Source organism: Montipora capricornis, chromosome 2 (assembly GCF_036669925.1).
Source record: "Montipora capricornis isolate CH-2021 chromosome 2, ASM3666992v2, whole genome shotgun sequence".
Classification (NCBI taxonomy): domain Eukaryota; kingdom Metazoa; phylum Cnidaria; class Anthozoa; order Scleractinia; family Acroporidae; genus Montipora; species Montipora capricornis.
Window position 1 is genome coordinate 33,147,371 of NC_090884.1, and position 10,000 is coordinate 33,157,370.

General features: G+C 41.2%; 1 protein-coding gene and 2 long non-coding RNA genes across 4 annotated transcripts in view; 2 read left to right on the forward strand and 1 right to left on the reverse strand.

The window, feature by feature from the left end:
* LOC138018999 (uncharacterized) overlaps positions 1-3,822 on the reverse strand; it is a 48,855-nt gene extending 45,033 nt beyond the window's left edge. Inside the window, exon 1 of one of the 2 annotated variants that reach the window (XM_068865670.1) lies at positions 3,686-3,822. The gene's annotated coding sequence lies outside the window, so the exon portion shown is untranslated. The remainder of the gene's footprint in view (positions 1-3,685) is intronic. The other variant, XM_068865677.1, reaches the window with a different exon arrangement.
* LOC138019058 (uncharacterized) overlaps positions 2,316-10,000 on the forward strand; it is a 27,451-nt gene continuing 19,766 nt past the window's right edge. The window contains exon 1 of the long non-coding RNA XR_011126099.1: positions 2,316-2,480. This is a non-coding gene — a long non-coding RNA (uncharacterized lncRNA). The remainder of the gene's footprint in view (positions 2,481-10,000) is intronic.
* On the forward strand, positions 4,019-5,277 carry LOC138019065 (uncharacterized). Its single transcript, XR_011126102.1, has 3 exons — positions 4,019-4,156; positions 4,383-4,535; positions 4,640-5,277. It is a non-coding gene; the product is annotated as an uncharacterized lncRNA (long non-coding RNA).

Here is a 10,000-nt window from a genome sequence, read left to right on the forward strand (position 1 = left end):
AAATGAAAATATACGATTTTAAAACAAAATTTCGAACAAATTTGTTTCTAAACATAATTTCCTTCGGTTTAAACGTATTCTGTGGTAACATTGGAGGTGACGTTAAACATTGCATTTCACATGTGCCGAATCTAATACAAATGAGCGAAAACAATAGATTTTTCTTATTTTCATTAGATTCGGCACATGTCCAGCAGCAAAGATTATTATCTCGGACTAGAAGATAACTTGAACGATATCATTATTTCTTGGGCAGCCTTGCAACAGGGATTTGTTGTGATCACTGGCGATCTGAACTTGGAAAAGCTTAAACAAGAAGGGAAAGAAGGCAAGATCCTTTGTGATCTTGAGCAAATATATAACCTGGTCCATGACCAACCAAACTCTGTTGGGAGAACAGACCTGAGTTGTTTATAAAAGCTGACGTTTATGATCCTGGTATAAGCGATCATGTGATGGCATACATTGTAATGAACGATACAGCCGTTCACGAATCAAGTAAAATCATCAATGTCAGAAGTTATAAGAACATCGACAGGGACAGGTTACAAAATGACATCATTTCTGCTCCATGGCATGTCGGGGAAATATTTGACTCTGTTGCCGGATCAGTACTTCTATTGGAATACACTATCAAATGAGGTCCTGCAGGAGCATGTACCTCTGAAGAAAATGTGTGTGAGAGCTAATAAGGACGTTCCGTTTATGAGAGATGAATGAAAGGATGCAATTAGAAAAAAGAGGAAATATTCTAAGAGATTTGCAAAGAATCCATCAAATGATATCCTGAAATTGAAAAAGAAATGGAGGAATGCTGCTTTGTGATTCATGCGATATCGGTTTTTAGCGTAAAATTTACCATGGAATTCACTAGTTAGGCAATGAATTCTTATACAGAAGAAAGCAAAGAAAATGATTTAATTATTAAAGCAAAAAGCGGACAATTCGAAACTTTTTTATTTTCATATTAGCCCTACAGGCAGTAAGATTAAATAACCAGGGAGCTCCGCTGTTAGGCTTGGCTAAATCTGTCTATCACTGAGTTATCAAGTGCTTACTCCACTTTGCAGTCGAAGATTCTACTTAAGACTTACCCATCGTGGTTCTTGTTCTTTTGAAACCATTAGTAATCTCAGATTGTTAAAATGTGTTCCACAATCGCTTTGGAAGCAAAGCGGAAGGGTAGAAAAAGAAACATTTTTTTGTTTAATACGTGGTCTTTCGACCACTTATTTATTTTTCTAAAAGGCTCTTAAAATTTGTTTTTGTAGTCAATCTTAGAGTTTAGAAATAAACAAAGACAATCCTAATATATAAGTCATGTCTGATAAGTGTAGCGCAAAATCCAATAGATGTCTAGACCAATCCACCTTTCAAGAGGATATAAATTTAGCACAGCGTGCGTTGAAGGCAAAAACTCGCCGATTAACGATTGATTAATAAAAAAAAAACATTAAAGCTTTTAAATACTAATAAATAAGGATTTTTTTTCTTTACTAGAGGACTTGTGGGATGTTTTATAAACAAAATTGGCGGGCACTGTAGTCCTGGACGACGGGTTTAATTTGTGGACATTTCAAAGTTACAAAGTCCTACCGATAGGTTGTTAAACCTGACGTAATAGGCAATTGCATTATGGCGTCGTTTACTACGAAAACCAGACTGCTTTGAGTTGGTTCTGTTGTTGGGAAAATTTAGACAATTGTTTCTTTTTTCCCAGGAGAGAAGCAAAATCTGAACAACAAAGCATTTTGACAAAGCATACTGCTCTCGGTAGTAAAATGACGCCATTATGCAAATCGCCTATTGCGGTTGATTGCGGTTGTGAATGTTATCAGCTACACGACCTTATGCCTCGACCTTGAAAGATATTTAAAGGCAATTCCCCTTCGTACAATTATTTGTCCAAACCACTTCAACGGGAAAACCTTAAACCCAAACGCTTGAGGCGCTGTTGAAACTCGTTAAAATTTCTTTATTAGCGCGTGCACTGTTTATAAGAATGGAATCGGAATGTGTTGGTTTTCAAATTGACTGTTGGCTGTTCCAACTTACTATGGATAGTAGCTAGTATTGATGAATAGAATAAAGCTATCATCAGCATATAAAGCCAGAGAGATTGCTCAGTGTTTCATGATTATTAATTCCGTTTGGGGGTTCCGGAAGTGGTACTCTATTGAACCATCGGAAAATTTTCGGAGAAAGTCGGCGTCATTTCCGATCGTCAGGACACTGGTCAGTAACGAGATATGGCAATTAGCCAATCACTGGCCAGTTTTTATCGGAATCGGTTGAAATGACACCATTCTCTGAAGTGGCAAAGCAGCCCACGAACGAGACATAAATGGCGAAGGAGGATCAAAAACAGGGAATTTTAGTCGAAATAGCGAAAACAATTACATAGGCAACTTCTTTAGAGCCAAGCGAAGACACATGGGTGGCGAAATGTGCCAACTGTAAAGGATATTCGTCCAGTAAAGGTTAGCCCCTGATTTTGTTGTGTAATCATGGTTTTGTATTCACGTAACGTAATCAAACCTTCGGCCGGAATCGTGTTTTCCACTCTCAAAATTACCTCCAGAACCTACTTTTTGCGTAGAATAAGCTTTTAGAACGACGTTCTTGATTTCTAAGAGGATACTTTTGGATTCAGAGGAATTTTGTGAAAACAAAACATCTTTGACATTCAACGTCCAAACTTGCCCATAATCTGTTGACCTTCTGTTTCGTCGCTAAAAAAATATTGTAAAATATCCGCAGATCGATCGACTTCTCTGAAATTTGAAAGGATGATTGCTAACGAATGGAGAAATAATCTCTGCAATAAGTAAAAATTCCTGTGTTGTGCATGAGAATTCGACGAAGATGTAAATACGAATGAAATTGTTGCGTGCGTGGCTATGTTTGTCTTAAGCTTGTTTTGCAAATTTTGACAGAGTACTAAATTGCAAAAAAAAAAGTCTACAGATTGATCGTTAACAAATCGTTATTTTTGAGTGTTTACTTGGACAAAAAGATACAGCACTTAGCGAGAAATAATATTTTGAGTGACTAACTTGCTTTGACAGTTTCGCGGAAAAATTGCCTTCGGCCTTGGAAGAGGTAAATGGCGCTTTTTAAAAAATTGGTAGAAGGCCAAGGAATTTATTATCAACTCTCTAAAAAGCCAACCTTTGCAAGAAGGTCGGACTTTGATCATATTACCTAAGCGTTGCCTCACGTAAAGTGTTTTGTACCCTATTGCTGACTTCGGAGGTTTTCAGTGCAGTATAGAATCCGGACAGAGCGAAGATCTAAGATATTCCGTACATCTAGTTTTGAATTCACCCAGATTAATAATAAAAAAAATACCGCCAAGTACCCTTACGCTTATTAACGATTATTTAATGCGAAGAACGTCAGCAAATATAGTTAATAAATTCTCATCAAATTGATGGTTTGTACAGAGTCATGAAATTGAAGCCGAATACCCTGATAATCCGAAAGTCTCAAAGCTCTAGTTTGTTAGAGACGCAAAAAAATATGACACGCCATTTAAATGGTTACCTCTCGAGATCGGCATTAAAGAATCCTCGAATTTGATAAAAAAAGAATAACTGGAAGTTGGATCAGATCGTTTGACATAATGTTTGCGGATCTCTCACCGTTTATGGGCAGCCAGAGAACAGATACTATGTTTTCTTACCTCTTTCGGGTGCCACAAATTTCTTGAAAGAGACTTCAAACACGCTAGTGCAACGGCAAACGCTCTTGCTATGGTCAATCAAGCCCACCGCTGTGTCACGAGTCAAGCCTGGATCTCTCATTTCAAGGGAGGGATTCATGGCTCGGCGCATGAACAAACCATGACGTCAAAGCATAATTCTCAACCAATCAGCGACGAGTTGGTCTGCTAGGGGAATTTTCGTTCTTGGATGTTTTCGCGCTGGTCAGCTGTGGTGTCAGTGATCAGTGTTTTGTTCGAGAAGTTATTCCCTGTCATTCCAAAGTTCTGGAAATGTCAGCCACTGGTACCGACCCTTTAAAGCTGTAAATGCAACGGTGTGTGTTCCAGGAAGGATGGAAGAAAAGCGAAAGGCTGTCCTTGCAAAACGCGTGGTGAATTCCGTGTGCCAACATGCAAATGCCTTGTGACCCGCAAAAATGTCAAAATCAGGTAGGTTTTTTAATAACCTTGTCACTAATACTTCTCAATTTGTTTTTCCTGGGCGGCATTTTGACTGAAATTGTCAAAAGTGAACAATAGAGAAGATTAAAGTTTAATTTGAATAGAAAAAAAACCGTACAGACCAAAACATCGACGACTTTTATGACGCGCACAATACTGAGATCAAAACAAAACTTATTTCCTTCCTTCCCGATCTGTTTTTCTTTTTTCGCAGTCTAATTTTTTCAGACCAGCGAGAAGAAGGGCTGACAATTCCGCTGCCATTGGCGAAGCTTCAACAAGCGGCACACAAAATACTGGCACCGCAAGCTTTTCACACCGACCATCGGAAAGGGAGGAATGTATCCGCGAAAACGTGGGGCTTGAGGTGAGATATCTTTCTTTGATTTCAGTTTATTTACTATTCACTTAAGGTTATTCGTGTTCCTATGCTATCACTTCCAATCTGAATATTTTCCTTGTTGTATCTAGCACTTCATACAAAATTTAGACGGTACGGAGACTGGCAATTCGGGTTCTGTCAAGAGGAATCGGCAGCCTTGAATTTATTCAAAGTCAGCTAATTCCGGCTGAGGAAGCTGATGATGCTGGCCTTACGATCAGCTTGCATCGTTCTCCGACACAACTTCTGACTGTGAGGGAGTCCTCAGGTCCATCTGACACTGGTAACCTGGCTAAAGAGGACCCTCCAAGGAATCCAGGTGATCCTCCCACCCCACAAAGACCACCTGCACCGCCCGTTCCTGATTGGTGCAAGTGTGGCCACTGCAGGCAAATGCCAAGAGCTATTGATAACCTGTGTTGTAAGAAAAAGATGTGTGACCTTGTCGCAAAGATTTTACAAACTCTGTTTGGATCTAGATATTCTGCAACTCCGTATTCTGAACAGGGCAGATATAAGGAATGATCCAAATGACAACAGTACACGACAGTTTAAAAAAGGCGCTTATATTCAATTTATGTTGAATAAATACGGGTACTTGGGAAAGGGCAATCGTAAAGTTGTACCATCCTGTGTAGTTTGGAAGGTTAGAGGCAGGTATCCCTCCCCAACAAGCGTCTGTATGAGTTTAAGAGATGATTAAGATTTTGGTCAGTGCTTAAACTTGCATTCATTACTCCATATGTTATTATATCTTATTTGAAATATTGTACACCAACCGCCCTTAACCAATGATAAATGAACAATGTATACGTCCAGTTGTATCTTTCAAACGAAGGTATGCAATAGCTGAATAACCTTGGCGCGAAGCATCCGAGAACAAATGTAGTTGGCTTTCTTCAACCTTTCCAAATTCCTTGGGCTTGAACCATCGCTCGACCCTGATTTCTCTCAGCCTCTTGAGGTCATCTGCCTATCTCCCCGACTGCTTACATTCAGGGACTTAAATTGGTTCGTCCCCCCCAACTCCCTTCCTACTCAACACCTGGAGCAGTAGCTTCGCCTTCATAATGTAGGGTACTAAAAAACCCAGGGGGTCAAATTAGGAATACACAACTGAAACCATGCCTCGTTTCTTTACTGGTGTCTTCGAAGTCGCACTCATGAGCTTATCTGGCGTTTCCCACACAAATTCATCTTCCTCTATGTTCCACTTCAGACCCAGGGCATTTTGGGTTGGAACTCATTCTAATCCCAAGTCGACAAGAGACTTAGCTCTCTCTTGCTCTGGAATAGCAGTTAAAACCCGCCTATCATCACTGCACTACTTCGTCAGATGGAAACCACCCTTGCTAAGCTGGCCACTAATTTTTCTTACCAGCAAGATCGCCTATGCTGCGGTTTCGGTTGATTTCATTAAGTCATCAACGTACATGTTCCTCTTGATAACATTTGCGACTTCTGGGTAACGCTCCCCGCCCATTTCTGCTGTCTTCTTCAAGCAAAGGTTTACAACACTCGGTGAAGATGTCGCTCCAAAAATATGCTTGACCATTCGATACTCTACCAGCTCTGCCGACAAATCTCCCCAGGCCACCATAAATATTTTAATACATCACAGTCTTTCGGCTCCACTCTAACCTGGTGAAACACTGATTGTATGTCAGCTACAAGGCCAACATGCAGTTTCTTGTCGAAAACGAGTCAGCACTCCGACAATACGATTGGTAAAGTTGGGGCCCTGTAACAGCTGATGGTTTAAAGATGTGTGCGCGAATTTAGCAGCACAGTCAATTACGACTCGAACATTTTCGGGCTTTAAGGGGTGCGACACTGGATGGTGGGGTAAGTACCACAATGGTCGGTCCTCTGGTCGCAGTTCAGCACTAGGTACCCTCTTTGCATGGCCTTCCTTGATATACTCGTCTATTGTAGCCTTGTACTTGGAGAACAAATCTTTATCCCTGAGTAGACGCCTCTTTAAAAGTGCGGCTCGCCTCTCAGCCATGATTTTGTTATTAGGCAAATATGGGGGATTGGCCAGCTATGGCAGCGCAACTTGATAATGTCTATGTACTATTTTCAGCGATTGTTCCATCATTTCAACGCCCTCATGTCCTCAATTGAGGGCTAACAACTGAGCTCACGACAGAATTTGTAAAATCAGTTTTCCAAAGTCTCTCAAGTTGCTCCTGTAAAATCTCATCTCGAATCTGGCACCTAGTTTCCCATTCTTCATTCTTCGATTTGTCTTCCAGCATTCCACTGGCGTTAGGTCTTTCTGTTTCACTCTCCTCAATGTACAGTTAAGCACCTCTACTGGGTAGTTGTTGCCCATTGAACTCTTCAACCGGTTCATCAACATAAATCTCCTTGTTCTTCACACTAACAAACTTAACTGAACAATGTTCTTCCGGCTTCATTTCACTCAATGAACCCATCACAGTCCATCCCAGGGAATATCGCACCGCTACTGGCTCATTATCTTTACCGCATTTGCATTCTAAGGGAACATACAATGTGGGCTTCTCTTTAAGCCCAATTATGAGCCCGACATCCGATTCACTCGATTCTGACAATTGGATATCTCTCAAATGAGACCATCCCAAGATGTCCCTCTTGCGTGGAATGCAACTAACTGACACAGGTACGTGCTCAACACTTCTAACATTCAGCAGCTCCTCTGACACTCTATCATCCATGGACATTACAACAACATCTAGGACACGCCCTTTGACCTTCCTGACTCCTGTTACTCCTTGCAATTCATAGTCAAGTATTGAGCCCCATGGTCCAAGCTTATTGAAAAGTTCCTCTTTACACAATGTAACACCGCTGCCACTGTCCAGTAAGGCATACGTTTCCACTACTGTTCCACCTCCCTTGGCCTTGACTCTAACAGAAAGGACTCCTAAACAAACACGTTCCTCGCCGGCCCCAGTTGCTGCAGTAACAGTAGCTCCAACTCCCTGACCTTCTTGATTGACTATGTGGGCCTCATTTTGGCGGCCTGTAGCTGCAGTCTGCTGATCATTTTCTTCAACGCTATGAGGGATGCTTTGGACGTAGCTGACACTTGTGACACCAGCTCTTATGTCTCGTTGTACCCTAGGGGTGGGGTGTAACAGAACACAATCTCTTACTCAATACAAATTTTCCTCTTTCCCGATTGAGAGTCCTTTAAACTTCTCACATTTCCACAATCCGTGTTGTCCTAAACACGCTGGTCAGTTCCTGCAAACACTCGTTCTGCCTTTGCCCCGCTTCACCTTTTACTGGGATCAGGATTGAATTTGGTCGCCAAAGGGGTTGCTCTTGATAGAGGTTTCACCCTCAGGTGTTCACTTCCCCTCCTTTTCTTCGAAGGACTGACGACGAGGTCCTCTCCGAACTCGTTGTTCTCGAGGTTTGCTCTATCCTTACAAACTTGCTCTGCCCACTTTCCTCTGATGAAGAAGGGAAGCTTCCTGCTCAATTCCAGCAAAGTGTTAGGGTGGTTTAAATCATCAACGTAGTCAAGACCCATACCTTGAAGGACCCTGTCTGCTAGCTGTCTAGCGGGTAAGGTAATGGGAAGGCCAGATGGATGCTCATGAATTTTTTGCTTTACATCTGCTTGATGGTGGACATTTCCTTTGCTCCTAATTTGCCCTAACACTTTCAGTTTCCTTTGTCCATCACACTCAGTGTCACCAATGGAACGTAATGTTTCAACACTTCCAGTTTGAGTTTCCCATGAGCCTTTCGACCTCCATTTCAGCCTCCATTAAATCCCGTGCATAACTGAGTTCAGTTAATTTAAGATAAATTTCTTGTATCCTCTTCAAATGTTCTAACTTCAATTTTGCCAAAGCAAAATTTCTCTCTTTGAGCATCAACAGAACTTTTAACTGACCTATGACTGATTACTGTACTCACGGTTTTCGCGCTCTTTCTTTCACGTGACATGTTTTCAGATCCAACGGACTTTGACCCACTCGAAACGCGAATTTGTTTTACGGCACGGTCTAGCTCCATTTTTTCTTTAAATTCTTCGTCGTGCATCCTTTGAGCACTGTCTCTATTTAATCCAATGTCAGCTAATTCCGTAAAACTCTCATTGGTTCTCAAAAATTTCCTCCACGTCTCGTCATACAACGCAAGCTTCGTCATCAAATCCTTCAACGGCAAATTTTCTCCTTCCATTAACAAGGCCGCAATTTCCTTTCGTGTTTTCCTTAGAGTCCCAATTAATCCAGCCTTAGACCTTTTCAACTGCTCCACCCTTTCAAGTCGATCTTCTTCTTCATCTCTCATATTCGAATAAGTCCTTGTTCGAGCTCCCTTCCGAACAGATGGAGGTGAGTGAACAGACATGTTTACACAAACACTCGGACGACTACACGAAGCGCTAGTTCGAAAACCGTCAGTACGAATCACGACAAATTTGTAGTGCCACACTTTATTCGCTGAACGTCGAAAATTCTCCAATACAAACAGGTATATAAAGCAATAAGTCGGTGAAAACTACTCATCAAATATCCAGTTCCATTAGACGTCCTTGACTGTGAAGGTGCGAGAGACAAAGAGAAAGAGGTTTTCTAATATAAAAGAGAAAGGATTTCAACAAATGTCACAATGTTTCTGAATAAGCGGCAACGAAACCTCTGAGTTCTTACCGAACTGTTTGGCTCCAGATTGACATCTTTGCTCCTCGTACAAACAAAGCTGAGCTCATGGCATCAAAGACTCACAAAAAAAATCACGTAACGCGAGGCCAAAATTACTTAGGGGAGTTGGAAGCGACAAGTTATGTATTGCAACATATATTGTAGCGTAGATATTGAGCGTACCTTACTTATTTCTCTTACCTTGCTTTGTTCTCCTCTGGATACTTTAAATTTTTGCAATGCTTAAGATCCTTCGTTTGCTGGGTTGCTTGAGGTTCTTGGGTTGCTTGAAGGGCTTTGCCTGCTTGAGTTGCTTTGCTTGCTTTAGTTGCTGTGTTTGCTTGAATTGCTATGCCTGCTGGAATTTCTTTGACTGATTGCGTTGCTTTTTCTTGGTTGCTATTCATGTAACCCTGAAAAGTCCCGTTTGGTTCTCGTTCCCGTTAACTTGAGTGACACTCATTGGTGTACTTTGACGTCGGACATCGGTTAACCTTTGCAAAAATTTCAAGCAGATGACAAGAGAGCTTCATTTTGTTTTCCCTGGGTTTGATTATTTCTCCTTAAGGCTTTTCTACAAAAGTAGCAAACACCCACTTCTTCTCTTTCGGAAGACGTTTACCTACTGAAGGTGTTTGTTTTGTAGACCTCATGGATTTCACTGTTTGAGCATCAAATAAAGCGTTTTATTGAGGCTCTTCGTTTTGTAGTTTGAGGCTACCATTTCTACTGAACAAAAATCGGATCGATTTTGTGTTTCTTGGACTCAGACAATGCGTCTAATAAACCTGCAGTCCTTTC